The sequence below is a fragment of the Oncorhynchus gorbuscha genome, unplaced genomic scaffold, assembly GCF_021184085.1.
Source record: "Oncorhynchus gorbuscha isolate QuinsamMale2020 ecotype Even-year unplaced genomic scaffold, OgorEven_v1.0 Un_scaffold_713, whole genome shotgun sequence".
Taxonomy (NCBI): domain Eukaryota; kingdom Metazoa; phylum Chordata; class Actinopteri; order Salmoniformes; family Salmonidae; genus Oncorhynchus; species Oncorhynchus gorbuscha.
This window is the reverse complement of record NW_025745775.1, coordinates 63,075-83,049: the sequence shown is the minus strand read 5'-3', so window position 1 is coordinate 83,049 and position 19,975 is coordinate 63,075. Positions and strand designations below refer to the sequence as shown.

Below are 19,975 nucleotides of genomic sequence, written 5' to 3'. Positions count from 1 at the left end.
ATTTGAGGCTAAATTGATTTTATTGATGTATTATATTAAGTTAAAATAAGTGTTAATTCAGTATTGTTGTAATTGTCAGTATTACAAATATATATATTTTTTTACATCTGCCCATTAATCGGTTTCGGCTTTTTTTGGTCCTCCAATAATCGGTATCGGCGTTGAAAAATCATAATCGGTCGACCTCTAGTAGAGATCCTGGGGTGCAAAGGAGCAAAAACATAAATAACAGTATGGTGATGAGGTAGTTGGGTGGGCTATTTACAGATGGGCTATGTACAGGTGCAATGATGGGTAAGCTGCTCTGACAGCTGATGCTTAAAGTTAGTGAGGGAGATATACAGTGGGGCAAAAAAGTATTTAGTCATCCACCAATTGTGCAAGTTCTCCCACTTAAAAAAAGATGAGAGAGGCCTGTAATTTTCATCATAGGTACACTTCAACTATGACAGACAATATTAGAAAAAAAATCCAGAAAATCACATTGTAAGATTTTTAATGAATTTATTTGCAAATTATGGTGGAAAATAAATATTTGGTCAATAACAAAGTTTATCTCAATACTTTGTTATATACCCTTTGATGGCAATGACAAAGGTCAAATGTTTTCTGTATGTCTTCACAAGGTTTTCACACACTGTTGCTGGTATTTTGGCCCATTCCTCCGTGCAGATCTCCTCTAGAGTAATGATGTTTTGGGGCTGTTGCTGGGCAACACGGTCTTTCAACTCCCTCCAAAGATTTTCTATGGGGTTGAGATCTCGAGACTGGCTAGGCCACTCCAGGACTTTGAAATGGTTCTTACAAAGCCACTCCTTCGTTGCCCGGGCGGGGTGTTTGGGATCATTGTCATGTTGAAAGACCCAGCTACGTTTCGTCTTCAATGCCCTTGCTGATGGTAGGCTTTGTTACTTTGGTCCCAGCTCTCTGCAGGTCATTCACTAGGTCCCCCCGTGTGGTTCTGGGATTTTTGCTCACCGTTCTTGTGATCATTTTGACCCCACAGGGTGAGATCTTGCATGGAGCCCCAGATCGAGGGAGATTATCAGTGGTCTTGTATATCTTCCATTTCCTAATAATTGCTCCCACAGTTGATTTCTTCAAACCAAGCTGCTTACCTATTGCAGATTCAGTCTTCCCAGCCTGGTGCAGGTCTACAATTTTGGTGTCCTCTGACAGCTCTTTGGTCTTGGCCATAGTGGAAATTGGACTGTTACTGTTTGAGGTTGTGGACAGGTGTCTTTTATACTGATAGCAAGTTCAAACAGGTGCCATTAATACAGGTAACGAGTGGAGGACAGAGGATCCTCTTAAAGAAGAAGTTACAGGTCTGTGAGAGCCAGAAATCTTGCTTGTTTTTAGGTTACCAAATACTTATTTTCCACCATAATTTGCAAATAAATTCATAAAACATCCTACAATGTGATTTTCTGGATTTTTTTTCTCATTTTGTCTGTCATCTTTTTAAGTGGGAAAACTTGCACAATTGGTGGCTGACTAAATACTTTTTTTGCCCCACTGTATAAGGACAATTCATGGCTTGAAGATTCAACTTATTGTTTCGCCTGTAGGCATTATTCTCTGCCCAATACACCTGAATCTGCCTTCACATCACAGTCAAGTTTTTGTAACTGGAAAAGGCACTGTTTAAACATTCTGGGTTTAAGCTCCATTTGAAGGCAGAGCATCATATCAATGCTAGGTATGCTTGGAATCAACATAAAAGGGCTATTGACAGCAACTCATCAATGAGATGTCTTAAATGAGGACCGTAAAAAGAAAGTGGAGGAAAACTGTACTTACATTAAAAGAATTGCAGATGTGCTCCTATTAACTGCCACTCAAAATATAGTGCAGAAGTCATCGAGAGCCTGATGACTCTCACAACAAGGTTAATTATTTGACAATCGTGTAAGAAATAGCAAAGCATGTCCCTCTCATAGAGAAAAGGATGAATGCAAGGGCCAATGCAAAGTACACAAGCCACCAAATCCAGAACAAAGTTCTTGAGGGCAAGTCTGAGATGGTACAAAGAGTAGTAAAAGAAAGTTACATTTGTGTAATTTATTTATGTAACCTTTATTTAACCAGCAAGGGCTCATTGAGATTAAAATCTATTTTTCAAGAGCGCCCTGGCCAAGATAGGCAGCACATTACAAAGAAATTACAGACAGAAAACATGAAAAACTACAAGCAATCTAGTAAAAACCATTGAATTCACAAAAGTATAAAACAGCAAATTAAAAACATTGACAGGTCAGGGAATCAGCTTCAAAATCCTTTGTCAATAAAAGTATTTTGTAAAGTGTAAGGACGATGGCGCAGAGTACATGAAAGCCCTTTTACCAAATTCAGTTCGGACATTTGGAACAGTTAGCAGGATAAAGTCCAGCGAACGAAGAGAGTACCCACCACATTTCTGAACAATAATAATGCACAAACAAAAAGGTAGTGAACCCAAAATGGCTTTGTAAATAAAGGTATACCAGTGACTGAGCCTACGAGTGACTAGAGAAGGCCAGCCAACCCTGGTATACAAAGTGCAGTGGTGCGTAAGGGTTTTGCAGTTTAAAATAAATCTCAAAGTGCCATGGTAAAAAGTGTAAATTGATCTCACACACTGAGCGGAAGCATTCATATAGAAAATATCCCCATAGTCTAGTAAAGGCATACATGTAGCTGATACTAGACTCCTTCTGGCTTCAAAAGAAAAACAGGCCTTATTCCTAAAATAAAATCCCAATTTCAGCTTCAATTTTTTTGTAAATTGTTGAATATGCAATTAAAAAGACAGGCCGTTATCAATTAAAATTACAAGATATTTATATGAGGTTACAACCTCAATCTCCTTGCCCTGGCAGGTAGTAATAGGTGAAAGGTTCAGGGGTATATTTCTTGCATTAGAAAACACCATCAGTTTAGTTCTCTCAGTATTGAGGATACGCTTCAATTGACACAAGGTATGTTGAACAGTATAAAAAGCAGTTTGCATGTTCTGGAAAGCTTTTGTAAGAGATGAGGCACAGCAGTAAATAACAGTATCATCAGCATAAAAATGTTGTGCATTTTGGACATTTTTGTCTAAATCATTTATATAAATAGTGAATAAAGAGAGGACCAAGAACAGAGCCTTGGGGCACACCATTCAAGACAGACAATTTTTTGCAGATTGTTTGCAGATGAAATCAAAGATGTAAAGAAAAAAATAACAAATGTCTTTAGTTGTGAGGTACTACATTGAGGTACTATTACAACGGGGCCATCTGTCACGCCCTGGTCTAAGTATTTTGTGTTTTTCTTCATGTATTTGGTCAGGCCAGGGTGTGACATGGGTTTTTGTATGTGGTGTGTAGCTTAGTGGGGTTGTAGCTTAGTGGGGTGTTCTAGGAAAGTCTATGGCTGTCTGAAGTGGTTCTCAATCAGAGGCAGGTGGTTATCGTTGTCTCTGATTGGGAACCATATTTAGGCAGGCATATTTTTTGGTTGTATTGTGGGTGATTGTCCTGAGTGTCTTGATGTCCTTGTTAGATGTTAGTTGACACATGTATAGGCTGTTTCGGTTTTCGTTTCTTTTATTGTTTTGTCGTGTTCGTGTTTAGTCGTGTTTTACGTTTGTTTAAATAAACATGGATCGAAATCGACACGCTGCAGTTTGGTCCGACTCTCCTTCACCATTAGAAAACCGTAACAGAATCACCCACCAAAAACGGACCAAGCAGCGTGTCAACAGGCAGGAGCCACAGGAGAGGCAACAGAGGCAGGAGCAGCAGCAGCATCTGCAGTGGGAGAGGCTGCACTACCTGGAGAAATGGACTTGGGAGGAGATTCTAGACGGGAAAGGACTCTGGGAACAGCCTGGAGATTATTGTCGCCCCAAAGCCGAGCTGGAGGCAGCAAAAGCAGAGAGGCGGCATTATGAGGAGCTAGCACGGCAGAGCGGATGGAAGCCCGAGAGTCAGACCCAAATATTTATTGGGGGGGAGGCTCACAGGGAGTATGGCTACGCCAGGTAGGAGACCTGAGCCAACTTCCTGTGGTTACCGGGGGGCTAGAGAGACCGGGCAGGCACCGTGTTATGCAGTGGTGCGCACGGTGTCCCCAGTGCGGGTGCATAGCCCGGTGCGGTATATTCCTACTTCTCGTATCGGCCGGGCTAGAGTGGGCATCGAGCCAGGTAAGGTTGGGCAGGCTCGGTGCTCAAGAGCTCCAGTGCGCCTGCACGGTCCGGTCTACCCAGTACCACCTCCACACCCCAGCCCTCCGGTAGCAGCTCCCCGCACCAGGCTTCCTGTGCGTGTCCTCGGCCCAGTACCACCAGTGCCAGCACCACGCATCAGGCCTACAGTGCGCTTCGCCTCTCCTGCGCTACCGGAGTCTCCCGACTGTTCAGCGCAGCTAGAGCCTTCTTCCTCTACAACGCTGCTGGAGTCTCCTGTCTGTTCAGCGCATCCAGAGCTGTCAGTCTGCATGAAGCAGCCAGAGCTGTCAGTCTGCAAGGAGCTGTCAGTCTGCAAGGAGCTGTCAGTCTGCAAGGAGCTGTCAGTCTGTAAGGAGCTGTCAGTCTGCAAGGAGCTGCCAGTCTGCAAGGAGCTGCCAGTCTGCAAGGAGCTGCCAGTCTGCAAGGAGCTGTCAGTCTGCAAGGAGCTGTCAGTCTGCAAGGAGCTGTCAGTCTGCAAGGAGCTGTCAGTCTGTAAGGAGCTGCCAGGATCCGCCAGAACTGCCAGTCAGCCAAGATCCACCAGTCAGCCAGAATCTTCCAGATCTGCCAGTCAACCAGGCTCTTCCAGATCTGCCAGTCAGCCAGATTCTTCCAGATCTGCCAGTCAGCCAGAATCTTCCAGATCTGCCAGTCAACCAGGCTCTTCCAGATCTGCCAGTCAGCCAGATTCTTCCAGATCTGCCAGTCAGCCAGAATCTTCCAGATCTGCCAGTCAACCAGGCTCTTCCAGATCTGCCAGTCAGCCGGGATCTGCCAGAACTGTCAGTCAACCAGGCTCTTCCAGATCTGCCAGTCAGCCAGACTCTTCCAGATCTGCCAGTCAGCCGGGATCTGCCAGAACTGCCAGTCAGCCAGGATCTGTCAGTCGGCCAGGATCCGCCAGTCAGCCAGGATCTGGTAGATCCATCAACCTGCCTGAGCTTCCTCTTACTCCTGAGCTTCCTCTTACTCCTGAGCTTCTTTTCACTCCTGAGCTTCTTTTCACTCCTGAGCTTCCTTTCGCTCATGAGCTTCCATTTCACTCCTGAGCTTCTTTTCACTCCTGAGCTTCTTTTCACTCCTGAGCTTCCTTTCACTCCTGAGCTTCCTTTCACTCCTGAGCTTTCTTTCACTCCTGAGCTTTCTTTCACTCCTGAGCTTTCTTTCACTCCTGGGCTTCCTTTCACTCCCGAGCTTCCCCTCAGTCCCGAGCTTCACCTCAGTCACGATCTGCTCCTCAGTCTAGCGGGGTTCTGGGTGAGGACTACTAGGCCATGGTTGGCGGCGAGGTTGGACTATCCAGGGACGCAAGGAGAGGGGACTAAGACATTAACTGAGTGGGGTCCACGTCCCGCACCGGTGCCGCCACCATGGACAGATGCCCACCCGGACCCTCCCTATTGATTTGAGGTGTGTTCTGGAGTCCGCACCTTAGGGGGGAGGGTTCTGTCACGCCCTGGTCGAAGTATTTTGTGTTTTTCTTCATGTATTTGGTCAGGCCAGGGTGTGACACGGGTTTTTGTATGTGGTGTGTAGCTTAGTGGGGTTGTAGCTTAGTGGGGTGTTCTAATATATGCCATTTAGCAGACGCTTTTATCCAAAGCGACTTACAGTCATGTGTGCATACATTCTACGTATGGGTGGTCCCGGGGATCGAACCCACTACCCTGGCGTTACAAGCGCCATGCTCTACCAACTGAGCTACAGAAGGACCACACTAGGAAAGTCTATGGCTGTCTGAAGTGGTTCTCAATCAGAGGCAGGTGGTTATCGTTGTCTCTGATTGGGAACCATATTTAGGCAGGCATATTCTTTGGTTGTATTGTGGGTGATTGTCCTGAGTGTCTTGATGTCCTTGTTAGATGTTAGTTGACACATGTATAGGCTGTTTCGGTTTTCGTTTCGTTTATTGTTTTGTCGTGTTCGTGTTTTACGTTTGTTTAATTAAATAAACATGGATCGAAATCGACACGCTGCAGTTTGGTCCGACTCTCCTTCACCATTAGAAAACCGTAACACCATCCACAAAAGCTTTTTGGACTTTCAGTCAGCTGACAGCTTAGAAGCAGCAAGTCTCACAAAAATTATAATTGATTGCCTTGAGAAACATGGTCTGGACTACAGAAATAATCTTGTGGGGCAAGGCTATGACTATGTGCATCTGTCATGAGCGGAAAGCATTCTGGTGTGTCTGCACGGATTAAAAACAGTGCAAGATTTGCATTTTATGTGCAGTGGTAATGCACATTGTTTGAATTTGGTTCTTGTCGATGCTGTAAAATCAGTACCTGAGGCAGTTAACTTTTTTCCTCTCCTGCAGAAGATGTATAACTTTGTATCTGGCTCGTAAGTTCATCTCAAGTGGCTTGCAGTTCAGAAAAAGCTGTATCCACAGCAGCAGCCCAGGGAACTACAGAGACTTACAGATGGATGTAAGGTGGACATGCAGATACATGGCGTGCTGTAATCTGAGAGACATGCGTCCAGCAGTTCTGAGAGTGCTACAGGATTTCACACTTGAAAATAGTGGCAATAGATCAGTGGAGACAAGGGGCCTTCTTTCTCACATATATTCAACTAACATCAAGGCGGTGGCCCGTTCCTGTAGGTTCATGCTCTACAACATCCGCAGAGTACGACCCTGCCTCACACAGGAAGCGGCACAGGTCCTAATCCAGGCACTTGTCATCTCCCGTCTGGATTACTGCAACTCGCTGTTGGCTGGGCTCCCTGCCTGTGCCATTAAACCCCTACAACTCATCCAGAACGCCGCAGCCCGTCTGGTGTTCAACCTTCCCAAGTTCTCTCACGTCATCCCGCTCCTCCGCTCTCTCCACTGGCTTCCAGTTGAAGCTCGCATCCGCTACAAGACCATGGTGCTTGCCTACGGAGCTGTGAGGGGAACGGCACCTCAGTACCTCCAGGCTCTGATCAGGCCCTACACCCAAACAAGGGCACTGCGTTCATCCACCTCTGGCCTGCTCGCCTCCCTACCACTGAGGAAGTACAGTTCCCGCTCAGCCCAGTCAAAACTGTTCACTGCTCTGGCCCCCCAATGGTGGAACAAACTCCCTCACGACGCCAGGACAGCGGAGTCAATCACCACCTTCCGGAGACGCCTGAATCCCCACCTCTTTAAGGAATACCTAGGATAGGATAAAGTAATCCTTCTCACCCCCCTTAAAAAATTTAGATGCACTATTGTAAAGTGGCTGCTCCACTGGATGTCATAAGGTGAACGCACCAATTTGTAAGTCGCTCTGGATAAGAGCGTCTGCTAAATGACTTAAATGTAAATGTAAATGTAATATATTTACATTTAATAGGGCGTTTGGTTACCTTTTGTATAGTGCTTGGTGATGCCAAATTTCTTTCTGACATGCTCCAATCAAGCTCTCTTGACCTAGCAAGGGCTGTGGATCTAGTAGGTGCCATTACAGACACAATACAGGAGTGAGGGTTACTTTGGAGAACTATGGAAAGAGGTTGAAGGAGATTGCAGAGCATTGCAAAATAAGTGTACAAACAGTGTATAAAAGACAGCCTAAAACAAGCTTAAGATTGCACAACTCATTGCATTTAACATTTACATTTAAGTTTAAGTGTAACAATTACAACAATACTAAATGAACACTTTTTTATTTTACAATAAAATCAATTTAGCCTGAAATAAATAATGAAACATGTTCAATTTGGTTTAAATAATGCAAAAACAAAGGGTTGGAGAAGAAAGTAAAAGTGCAAGATATGCCATGTAAAAAAGCTAACGTTAAAGTTCCTTGCCAGACCATGAGAACATATGAAAGCTGGTGGTTCCTTTTAACATGAGTCTTCAATATTCCCAGGTAAGAAGTTTTAGGTTGTAGTTATTACAGGAAATATAGGACTATTTATCCCTATACCATTTGTATTTCATATACCTTTGACTATTGGATGTTCTTATAGGCACTTTAGTATTGCCAGTGTAACAGTATAGCTTCCGTCCCTCTCCTCGCCCCTACCTGGGCTCGAGCCAGGAACACAATCGACAACAGCCACCCTCGAAGCATCGTTACCCATCGCTCCACAAAAGCTGTGGCCCTTGCAGAGCAAGGGGAACAACTACTTCAAGGTCTCAGAGCGAGTTACGTCACCGATTGAAACGCTATTATCGGTTACACCAGCCTAATCTCGGCAGTTGATAGGCTTGAAGTCATAAACAGCTCAATGTTTGAAGCACAGCGAAAAGCTGCTGGCAAATGCACGAAAGTGCTGTTTGAATGAATGCTTACGAGCCTGCTGCTGCCTACCACCGCTCAGTCAGAATCATAGCCATAATTATAACAGAATAGCACACAGAAATACGAGCCTTAGGTCATTAATATTGTCGAATCCGGAAACTATCATTTCGAAAACAAAACGTTTATTCTTTCAGTGAAATACGGAACCGTTCTGTATTTTATCTAACGGGTGGCATCCATAAATCTAAATATTCCTGTTACATTGCACAACCTTCAATGTTATGTCATAATTACGTAAAATTCTGGCAAATTAGTTCGCAACGAGCCATGTGGCCCAAACTGTTGCATATACCCTGACTCTGCGTGCAATGAACGCAAGAGAAGTGACACAATATCCCTAGTTTAATATTGCCTGCTAACCTGGATTTCTTTTAAATAAATATATACTTCTGTGTATTGAATTAAGAAAGGCATTGATGTTTATGTTTAGGTACATTCGTGCAGCGATTGTGATTTCTTTCGCAAATGTGCTTTTGTTGTATCATCCTCCGGTTGGCGAAGTTGGCTGTCTTTGTTAGGAACAAATAGTCTTCACACAGTTCGGAACGAGCCAGGCGGCCCAAACTGCTGCATATACCCTGACTCTGTTGTACAGAACGCAAGAGAAGTGACAATAGCCTTATTAAAATAAATTCATGTTAGCAGGCAATATTAACTAAATATGCCGGTTTAAAAATATATACTTGTGTATTGATTTTAAGAAAGGCATTGATGTTTATGGTTATGTACACATTGGTGCAACGACAGTGATTTCTTTTGCGAATGCGCTTGTTAAAATCACCCGTTTGACGAAGTAGGCTGTGATTCAATGATAAATTAACAGGCACCGCATATATATGCAATGCAGGACAAGCTAAATAAACAAGTAATATCGTCAACCATGTGTAGTTAACTAGTGATTATGTTAAGAATGATTGTTTTTATAAGACACGTTTAATGCTAGCTAAAACCTTACCTTGGCTCCTTGCTGCACTCGCATAACAGGTAGTCAGCCTGCCACGCAGTCACCTCGTGGAGTGCAATGTAATCGGCCATGTCCAAAAATGCTGATTACCGATTGTTATGAAAACTTAAAATCGGCCCTAATTAATCGGCCATTCCAATTAATCGGTCGACCTCTACCTCAAACACGAGGTTCATCAAACCAAGCGGCTTCTTAATAGCACAGAAAAGTGGAAGGGACAGACTGTCTACTCTCCTTGACTTTGTTGTGTTTCTGGAAACTTTATAAAAGAAGTCTTCCATGAGATATTTCGACTTTGTAAGATTTCTGTTGTTACACCAGTCAGCAGTGCTTCTTGCAAGAAAATCTTCTCAGCTTTAAAACAGATTAAAACCCACCTTAGGACAACAATGGTTGAAGCCACCTCGGAATTCTCAGTGTGAGTCAAGGAGGGCAAGCTCCCTCAACATGCATGACATTGTGAAACATTTTGCCAGTTCTCTCCAGAACCGCAGACGTATGCTGTTTTAAATCTACCTAGGATAATTTGGCACTTAGGCGGTCCCTATAGTCATGATTAAAACCTGCACTGTGTACTAGCTAGTACACTTACATTCTAAAATGATCAATCCAAAGGGTATCATGTCACACAGATTTAATTTGGTCTTGATTAGGCCAATTCCAAAACTTTTCTTTGTTATTAGTTAACATAATATATATGAGCATAAATATGATACTGTAAGTCTGTAATATTGATGGGCACCAAAATAATTTTGGTTTTCAAGTCCATTTCTGCTTGATACCTGGTATGTTAAATTGTAGTGTTTTTTTGTAAACATACTTTTTTCTAAATAAACTATGTAATTTATGTAACACACAAATGCTATCTTATCTCCTTGGTGCTTGAGCTTTATTTTCTGAAAATATTTTGATGTTCAAAACACTTATAGACCCAGATTATATATTCATAAAAACAGAGTGACTCAAGTCTCTCCATGTATGTGAGTACAGTGTGTGTGTGTGAGAGAGAGTAAGAAATTGAGCTGCAGTTCCGAGGTAGAGACACTGACTATTCATAGTATGTTAAAGAATTCTAGTGAGGCAACCCTTTTGGACAACACTTTCTGCCACATTGAAGAACTCCGGGTTAAGTGAATTATCACTTTTACCTCTAATCAGCAATCATAGGATTCATTCATGATCCTTAGACACCAGGTCAGGGTTACACACTAATTTTATCTCATGGTCTATGGACCCCTCGAAGTAACCTTGGCCACCATGTATAAAACTCTAGTTCTGCCACTGCTTCTACCCCCAAGTCAAGGACTGCTGAACAATTAATGAAATGGTCAACGGACTATTTACATTGACACCATCCCCCCATTTATTTTGTACACTGCTGCTACTCACTGTTAATTATCTATGCATAGTCACTTTACCCCTACCTACATGTATAATTTACCTCAACTTATATGTACCCCCACACATTGACTCGGTACCAGTACCCCCTGTATATAGCCTCGTTATTGTTATTTTCTTGTCTTACTTTTTATCATTTTTTACTTTTGTTTATTTGGTACATATTTTCTTAACATCTTGAACTGCAGTGTAACGGCCTTCCTCCTCCTCTAAACGTCCATAACGTTTATTTAAAGACATAAACAGAACACCACAAAACAATAAACGTGAAACGAACTAAACCCGAAACAGTACCGTGTGACAACAAACACACACGGAAAACAAACACCCACAAACCAAAGGTGAAACCCAGGCTACCTAAGTATGATTCTCAATCAGGGACAACAATAGACAGCTGCCTCTGATTGAGAACCATACTAGGCCGAACTCAAAAACCAACATAGAAAAACAAACATAGACTGCCCACCCCAACTCACGCCCTGACCGTACTCATTTTTTTGTTTATATTAAAAATTGGGCTGGCTAGGCTGCCTACACGTTTTTAATCCAAAATTATTAAGTGGAATTAATCAGTCAATATAATAGTGATGACTGATGTGAGTAAATGTTTTATAAGCCCTACAGTTGCATTGGCCTGCATGATGCTAACATGCATAAAGCAAGCTCAGCCCTGTGAGTTATATTGTCTATCAGTTGTTGTCTGTGTCTGGGTAGAGGAAATCCCCCTCCTAGTCTTGTCTAAATATAATTTATAGAAAACAAATTTAAGGTAGCTGCAGTTTGACAGGGTTTTCACCTCCCAGGGGAGGAACTGGGGTAAGAAGAAATTTCCTTAACTATAGACTTAAGAAGAAAGTTAAGCAAAGGTGCTATTCCTATTGGAAATGTTCTTAAGGTTTTTCCTAAATGTCTTCCTAAGAAAACAGTTAAGAAATGGGATTCTTAAATAGTTATTTAGGATTTTGATGTACAGTAGCTAACGTTAGTCTGGCTATAATGTGTGTATAAAGGGTTCGCGAGCCAACTAAAAAAAATATATTCTCGAGACATAAAGCAAAAAAATAAATGTAACAAAATGTAAATATCAACATTTTATTATAGTGGGCCAAATCCTATCATCCCTATCACATAGGCTTATTTATTAGTTTCAAGCACGTTACTAATTAAGATATTTACTAAGTTTTTAAGAAATATATTTACGAAGTTCCTAAGAAAACTACAAATTCACAAAGAACATTTTGAGGAATTGCATATTCAAACTATCTTATGAACTTCTTTTTTGTCTTAAGCAGCTTCTTAAGTTTTTTCGTAAGTAATGTTTTGTGAATCCGACCCCTGGTCCCATCATAGCCCATATAAAACATTTTTTTTTACAACTGATTAATCACTGTCATTCATACCTTGTAGGGTCCAGAGTTTTTCTACTTAGGTTAACGTAAGGAAAAACTCCAGGCCCCAGGGGGTAAAAATTGCCCCACTTCTCTGGGATCTAATGGTGCCACCATTCTGCTTGCAGATGTCAGTTATCGTCGGGTATGTGGATGATCAGGGCTTTATTCAGGAACATTTCTTGGGCTACTTTGATGTGTCAAGTGGGCGAGATGCGCAGTCTGTTTTTCACTTTATGAATTTTGAGATGTCTAAGTTTAACATCATAGAGAAACATATTGTCCAAACCGACGATGTAATGGAATGTATTTGCTATTTGTATTTATAAGTCCCCTCCTGTTCCCTACATTTGTCACTACCACTGTCAACTCTCTCCTGACATGAACTGAAGCCACGTCTCATGTGCCCACTCATCCACTGGTTTCCCCTCCATGCACTGAGTACCTCTATCAATTTTCTCTCCTTACTGTATGTAGAGTCAATCACAAACACAAAAACAATCACATTATTACACATCAGTGATTTTACTCCTTGCTTGGACTAACTCATTCTTAGCTCTTTTGTCTAACTGTGTAGCTAACTGCATTAGCATCGAATAGCCCCCGCGATATGCAACTTTTCAGGGAAGTCAGGAACCAATATACACAGTCGGTTAGGACAGCAAAGGCTAGCTTTTTCAAACAGAAATTTGCATCCTGTAGCACTAATTCCAAAAAGTTTTGGAACACTGTAAAGTCCATGGAGAATTGTCCGCCTGGTCAAACTGAGCAATTGGGGGAGAAGAGCCTTGGTCAGGGAGGTGACCAAGAACACGATGGTCACCCTGACAGAGCTCCAGAGTTCCTCATGGGGATGGGAGAACCTTCCAGAAGGACAACCATCTCTGCAGCACTCAACCAATTAGGCCGTTATGGTAGCAAAGCCAGATGGAAGACACTCCTCAGTAAAAGGCTCATGACAGCCCGCTTGGAGTTTGCCAAAAGTCACCTAAAGATTCTCAGATCATGAGAAACAAGATTCTCTGGTCTGATGAAACCAAGATTGAACTCTTTGACCTGAATGCCAAGTGTCACGTCTGGAGGAAACCTGGCAACATCCCTACGGTAAAACATGGTGGTGGCAGCACCATGCTGTGGGGATTTCTTTCAGCGGCAGGGACTGGGAGACTTGTCAGGCTCGAGGGAAAGATGAACTGAGCAAATTACAGAGAGTTCCTTGATGCAAACCTGCTCCAGAGTAAGTATGAGGTTATTTTCTGCATATGCATCTTGATTTGACGCCAAACCCACCGCTGGTGTACGTGGTTCCAATCCAAGTGCCAATGCCTTTTAACAAGCTTCAGGCATTTACATTTCTTGGTTAATGTCAATAAAGGCTTTTTCTAGCAACGCTTCCAAATAGCCTATTGGCATTGGGGTGGCGTCCAATTGTAAATTAAGAGACTCTGTGAGCTCTCCAAATCTCCAACTGTGGCTTTATACTTTTCTTTGCCTCCAGAAACATCTTCCTGACTTTGTGTGGGGACAAGATACTGGGCACAGATGTCAATTCAATGTCTATTCCAATGTTGGTTTAATGTCATTTCATTGAAATTACGTGGAAACAACATTGATTAAACCAGTGTGTGCCCAGTGTGCCTGGTGCCTTGGGACACAGAGACACACAGAGACACAGAGATTACTCTTACCAGATGTCGACCTTCTCTGAGATGGGTTCGTTCCTGATGACCTCCGGGGCCATCCAGGCGACCGTACCTGCGAACAACATCTTGGTGCTCTTATCACTCATTTCCTTAGATGTGCCAAAGTCTGAGATCTTCACTGCGTCATCGTACGTAATCAACATGCTGGAGGGAACAGGCACAGTCAGGAAAGTGTACTGTAGCCACAGCTACAGCCATTCTAGGTTTCCCTGGCCTAGAACTATTCAAATGACCTTAACGAGAATATGGTTTTGAGGTCTGGTACCGTGATACACTAACACTAAAACACCCTCAATGGAAGTAAGTCATATAAATTGATATTTACTTTGTGTATGACCATATGTTTGCATGACAATGAACACAATAGAGGCGTTGGCTCAAGCACAAACAGGACTGCAATGAAGCTAAAGTATAGTTATCAATGTAGGTAGAACTTACTTGGGTGACTTGAGGTCCCTGTGGATGATCTTGTGGAGGTGAAGGTAGTTCATGCCCCCAGCGATGCCCATGGCCCAGTCGATGAGTAGGGAGGGGGTGATTTTCCTGCCCGCCCTTAGCACCTCATACAGCTGGCCCTGTGCACAGTACTCCATTAGGATACAGTAGCAAGGAGCCTGGGTGCAGATACCCCTAGAGAGGAATAGAGGATGGGAAGGAGAAGAAGAGAAGAGTGGGTGAGTAAAGACATGACACAGTACTCCATGATGATGCAGTAGCACAGAGCCTGGGTGCGGATACCCCTGGAGGGAGGAGAGGAGAGAAGAAAGGGGGAGAAGAGCATGAGTAGACATGACTCAACATATAATATTTTATAACTTATATATGTCTTTGTAGGGAAGAGAGGGAACAGTGGGATTATAGAAGGCTTGAGGAAATGCGCCAGAAAGACCCTGAACATATAATCACTATTTACAAGCTCCTGTACCTACCGGAAGGAATTAATAAATAAAACGTATTGATTCTCTAAGGGGAAATTTGGTTTGTCACCAGTATAACACAAAAACATGGACAACCCAGACACAGGCATACATGATCAGAACACAAATATCTGAGGACTAATGGCGAGGAAAAGAGGAAACTGGGGACGACATGAGCAGATGAACAAGAAACCCCCTGATATTTCTGCTAGTATTCTCACTTGAAGGTGATGATGTTGGGGTGTTTGAGCTTCCTCAGGTGTCTAATGTCTGTCTCCTTGATGTCTCGAACCTTCTTCACAGCTACTTCCTGTCCGTGGAGTTTCCCCAGGAAAACAGCCCCCTGGACCTCGCTGCCCACCCACTGCAGCTCTGAGATGTCCTCAAACGGTACCTCCCACAACTCTGAAGGGGGGAGAGGAGAGGGTATAGGAGGGAGGGGGAGAGAACACGGAGAGACGGAGAGAAAAGAGAGAGGTCAGTGATACAGTATCGTCAGAAAAAAGGGGTCGGGGTGAGACACATCCTGTTTATGAGTGAGTGACTCACTGCTTTTAGAATGACAGTAATTAAAACCAACATTTCCAATATTACTGCATCTAGGATGGACACCATTCCTTGATATACTATGTACATGTACATATTGTATGTCACGCTCGTCTGAATGAATGGACCAAGGCGCACCGTACATAGAGCATGCGCAGTAGTACACTCCTGTACTCCCTGTTCACTCATGACTGCACGGACAGGCACGAGTCCAACACCATCATTAAGTTTGCAGATGACACAACGGTGGTAGGCTTGATCACCGACAACGACGATTCAGCCTATAGGGAGGAGGTCAGAGACCTGGCCGTGTGATGCCAGGACAACAACCTCTCCCTCAACGTGATCAAGACAAAGGAGATGATTGTGGACTACAGGAAAAGGAGGACCAAGCACGCCCCCATTGTCATCAACGGGGCTGCAATGGAGCAGGTTGAGAGCTTCAAGATCCTTGGTGTCCACATCACCAACAAACTAACATGGTCCACGCACACCAAGACAATCGTGAAGAGGGCACGACAAAACATATTCCCCCTCAAGAGACTGAAAATATTTAGCATGGGTCCTCAGATCCTCAAAAGGTTCTACAGCTGCACCATCGAGAGCATCACTGTCTGGTATGGCAACTGCTCAGCCTCCGACCGCAAGGCACTACAGAGGGTATTGCGAACGGCCCGTTACATCACTGGGGCCAAGCTCCCTGCCATCCAGGACCTCTATACCAGGCGGTGTCAAACGAAGGCCCTAAAAATTGTCAAAGACTCCAGCCATCCTAGCCATAGACTGTTCTCTCTGCTACTGCATGGCAAGCGGTAGCACTAAGTCTAGGTCCAAGAGGCTTCTAAACAGCTTCTACCGCCAATCTATAAGACTCCTGAACACCTAATCAAATGGCTACCCAGACTATTTGCATGCCCCCCTCCCCGTTACACCTCTGCTACTCTCTGTTGTTATCATCTATGCATAGAAACTTTAATAACTCTACCTACATGTACTTATTACCTCAACTAATCGGTGCCCCCCGGCACATTGACTCTGTACCAGTACCCCCTTATATATAGTCTCGCTATTGTTATTTTACTGCTGCTTTTTAATTACTTGTTACTTTTATTTCTTATTCTTATCCATATATTTTTTAAACTGCTTTGTTGGTTAGGGGCTTGTAAGTAAGCATTTCACTGTAAGGTCGACTACACCTGTTGTATTCGGCACATGTGACTAATAACATTTGATTTGATTTGATTCTCATCTAATTTTTATGAGAAATATTACTGTGATTAAAAATTCCAGGTTGTCTGGAATATCAAATAACATTCAGCTCAGACACCCATACATACCCCACAAGACATGCCTTCACAGTCCCCAAGTCCAAAACGAATTCACGGCAACGCAGAGTATTATACAGAGCCATGATTGCATGGAACTCCCTTCCATATCCAATTACTCAAGCAAACAGCAAAGTCACCTTTAAAACTTGATTAAACAACATTTCATGGAACGGCGGGGACTGTGAGGGGACACACACAAACACACGCGCAAACATAATTTTTGTTGTTTTATTGTTTTTATATCATTGTATCTAACATTTTGGTGACTGTCCTTGTCTATCAGTGTATCAGTGTTTTGTTGCTTGTTATGTTTTGTGTATCTTGTGGACACCAGGATGAGTAACTGCTGCTTCTGCAAAAGCTAATGGGGATCCAAATAAACAAATAATAGGGTTGCAGTGCAAACCATGCATGAACGAAAGACAACTACAACAACAACAGAATATAACAATCATACTTCATGGCAATAATTGATACACTTCTGAAAAAAACAAATCCAAGGTAGATCATTAATCATTCGTAGCGCCCTGGCTAATTTGATAAATGTATCAGAGAATTATCCCTGTGATGGAAGGGAACAGCAGAACAGCAGTAAATTCTGCATCCTGTGTTAACCGTCTGTCTGTCTGTCTCCCCTTACCAGGCACACTCCCCTTCCCAACCCCCATCACCCCCTTCCCTGGGGAATCTCCCCCACCCCTCCTCTGCTATCCTTCCATATTAGCCTCTCAAATCCCTCTCTTCCCGTCATCTCAACACTCCCCTCATGTTCCCTCGCTCTACCCCCTCCTCTTCTACCCTTCCACAATAGCTTCCAAAATCCTTACCTTCCTCTCATTTTCCCCTCTCCTCCTTCTCCCTTTCCCTCTCCCACTACTTTTCCCCTCTCCTCCTCCTCCTCCTCCTCCTCCTCCTCCTCTCCTCCCCCCTTCTCTCTCTCTGTCCCCTCTAGAGCACAGAAGTATTGTTACAGTCGACTTGCCAAGTGTTTTTCCAGCGCGAGTACTACAGTCAATGTGTTGATAGAACTTTGATAACGTTTTCCTCAAATTCAATTTTTTTAAATCCCCAGCTACAATAAATGCGGCATCAGGATATGTAGTTTCCAGTGGAGGTCCTTGGGGGCCGTCATAGTATCGGCTTGAAGGGGAATATACACGGCTGTGACTATAACCAAAGAGAATTCTCTCGCGAGGTAATACGGTCATCATTTGATTGTGCGATATTCTATGTCGGGTGAACAAAAAGACTTGAGTTTCTGTACATTATCACAATCACACCACGAGTAGTTAATCATGAAACATACACCACCGCCTTTCTTCTTTCTGGAGAGTTATTTATTCCTGTATGCACAATGTACTGAGAACCCAGCTGGCTGTATGGACGGGGACATTATATCCGGAGAGAGTCCCTGATGCCTCTTTGGAAGGAGATCCTCGCCCTGAGCTCGTCTACTTTATTGTGCAGAGACTGAACATTAGTGAGACGTCTACTCCGAATACTTCTTCTCCACCGGGGGCGTCTTGGAGCAGACTCTGGAACAAGTTCAATTGCCTTGGGGGGTAAAATCTAAGAATCCAATTCAGGAAAGTCGTATTCCTGGTTGTAATGCTGGCGAGTTACTGCCGCTCTGATATCCAAAAGTTATTTCCAGCTGTATGTAATAACAAAAAAACCTTCTGGGCTAATGTAAGAAATAACACAGACAAAAAACTAAATCCAGCAAAGTTGCTTAGGAGCTAGAGGCAGAGCTGCCATGTCTGTCGGCGCTATCTTTACTTGTTTGGACCACAGACTTTGTCTTGTGCTCAACATACTACAGCAAGAACAATGTATTACCCTGCTGACCACCATCATAGACACAATATCAACTCACAACTGTAGTAGACAAAAGAGAAACTGTCATTGCAGTTCAGTGTAATACTGATAAGACTGTTTATTGTATTGAAGTGTGACAGTGCTGATTCAAGTCAATAATGTAGAAAATACATATTCACCACATGAAGATGAAGGTGCAGTTGTTCCATCTTGAGTGGTTGTAGGTTCAGTTGTTGGGAACATGGCTGTTGTTACACGGTGCACTTGGGAAAGTATTCAGACGCCTTGACATTTTCCACATTTTGTTACATTACAGACTCATTCTAAAATTGTTTAAGTAGTTTTATTCCGTCGTCAATATACATACAATAGCCCATAACAACAAAGCAAAACAGATGTAGAAATTTGTGCAAAAAACCCTCCCCAAAAAACACTGATATATTACATTTACATAAGAATTCAGACACTTTACTCAGTACTTTGTTGACGAAGCTTTGGCAGCATTTACAGCCTCGAGTCTTCTTGGGTGGGACACTACAAGCTTGGCACACCTGTATTTGGGGAGTTTCTCCCATTATCCTCTGCAGATCCTCTCAAGCTCTGTCAGGTTGGATGGAAAGCATCGTTGCACAGCTATTTTCAGGTCTCTTCAGAGATGTTCGATTGGGTTCAAGTCCGGGCTCTGGCTGGAGCCCTCAAGGACATTAAGACTTTTCCTGAAGCAGCTCCTGCGTTGTCTTGGCTGAGTACAATCTTGGTGTCATCAGTCCAGAGAATCTTGTTTCTCATGATCTAAGAGTCTTTGGGTGCCTTTTGACAAACTCCAAGCGGGCGGTCATGTGCCTTTTACTGAGGAGTGGCTTCCATCTGGCCACTCTACCATAACGGCCTGATTGGTGGAGTGCTGCAGAAATGGTTGTCCTGGAAGGCTCTCCCATCTCCACAGAGGAACTCTGGAGCTCTGTCAGAGTGACCATGGGGTTCTCGGTCACCTCCCTGACCAATGCCCCTTTCCCCTGATTGTTCATTTTGGCTGGGCGGCCAGCTCTCGGAAGAGTCTTGGTGGTTCCCAAACTTCCATTTAAGAATGATGGAGGCCACTGTGTTCTTGTGGACCTTCAATGCTGCAGTTCTTGGGGTACCCTTCCCCAGGTCTGTGCCTTGACACAATCCTGTCTCGGAGCTCTACAGATAATTCGGTCAACCTCATGGCTTGGTTTTTGCTCTGACATGCTCTTTCAACTCTGGGACCTTACAGAGCAGGTATGTGTGCCTTTACAAATCATGTCCAATTGATTGAATTTACCACAGATGGACTCCAATCAAGTTGTAGAAACATCAAGGATGATCAATGGAAACAGCATGCACCTGAGCTCAATTGAGTCTCATAGCAAAGGGTCTGAACACTTATGTAAATAAGTATATGTTTATTTAA

The 19,975-nt window shown here is 43.4% G+C and overlaps 1 pseudogene; it reads right to left on the bottom strand.

The window, feature by feature from the left end:
• LOC124019873 overlaps positions 1 to 17,390 on the bottom strand; it is a 54,537-nt pseudogene extending 37,147 nt beyond the window's left edge.
• Positions 17,391 to 19,975: the final 2,585 nt, after the last annotated feature.